The sequence below is a fragment of the Salvelinus sp. IW2-2015 genome, linkage group LG4q.2 (assembly GCF_002910315.2).
Source record: "Salvelinus sp. IW2-2015 linkage group LG4q.2, ASM291031v2, whole genome shotgun sequence".
Taxonomy (NCBI): Eukaryota; Metazoa; Chordata; class Actinopteri; order Salmoniformes; family Salmonidae; genus Salvelinus; species Salvelinus sp. IW2-2015.
In genome coordinates this window covers 10,003,272-10,004,259 of record NC_036843.1, presented here as the reverse complement: position 1 = coordinate 10,004,259, position 988 = coordinate 10,003,272, and the positions used below count along the sequence as shown (strand labels likewise).

Below are 988 nucleotides of genomic sequence, written 5' to 3'. Positions count from 1 at the left end.
ATAAGGGCAGGCATTTATTTCAAGTACAGAGGAAAGTCGGAGAGGGGAGGTCGGCAGGAAGGGACAGAAAATAGGAGGCTATTTTTACAAGATTATGGGTGGGACATATAAGACCGGTTGAATAAGACCTTAAACGTGATAGCATCCTGTTGGATGAAAGCATCCAACAGGAAAGTGTGATTATTGCCAGGAAACAGAGACTGTGGAGAATATATTGCTAGTGTGGGCAGTATCAGAGGGAAAGAGAGGCTGAGATCTAGTATGAGGGAGAAGGGGATACAGGAAATTAGTTTAAAGAGTGTATTGTGTAGAACATCCTTAGAAATAGTCTCAAATATTTTAGATTTTTTTAAGAGTAACGGGGCTGGCAGGTAGGATTTTGTTTATACGTCTCTGGCCCACACTAGTGGGTACAGTAGGTGTACAGTAGGTGGCGGTAATGCACCATCATGTTGGATGCCAACCGTCGATAAACCCCCACAGAAGAAGACAAAGAAGAAGAAGAAGAAGAAGAAGAAGAAGGCTGTGACTGGCCTCACACTCCAGTACAGTAGGTGGCGGTGATGCACCTTAAAAGTTGGATGCGATCCGCCAACCCAATCTCAAAAAAGAAGAAGAGTTGCTTACCAAAACGACAATGAATCAAAGATTTTATAAGTAAACCCAGATAGACCACACCCTCTCGTTTCKAATGGGAACAAATTAGCCAAGCATGAGCTAGCGAGATCCTATTGGCGTGTTCTTGCACACATCTGCGTTATGTCCGTTAGGGAACCCCTACTCTGTGAAATGCGCAATAACTCAATTCGCCTTTGCGCCCCTTCTAAACAACGCAATTTTTAAAAACTTTTGCAAAGAGCAAAGTCTGCAAAAKTTAGGCTACTATTTTCATAACATATTATAGTTTTGGGAACAGAAAACTGTAATGAGATCAAACGTTTCATCGATAAGAAAATGTGTAGAATATCGGCTAAAATCCATCTTCTCC

At 41.9% G+C, this 988-nt stretch overlaps 1 protein-coding gene across 1 annotated transcript in view; it reads right to left on the bottom strand.

The window, feature by feature from the left end:
- LOC111963270 (protein transport protein Sec31A) overlaps nucleotides 1–988 on the bottom strand; it is an 8,097-nt gene that overhangs the window by 1,417 nt on the left and 5,692 nt on the right. The window lies entirely within an intron of this gene.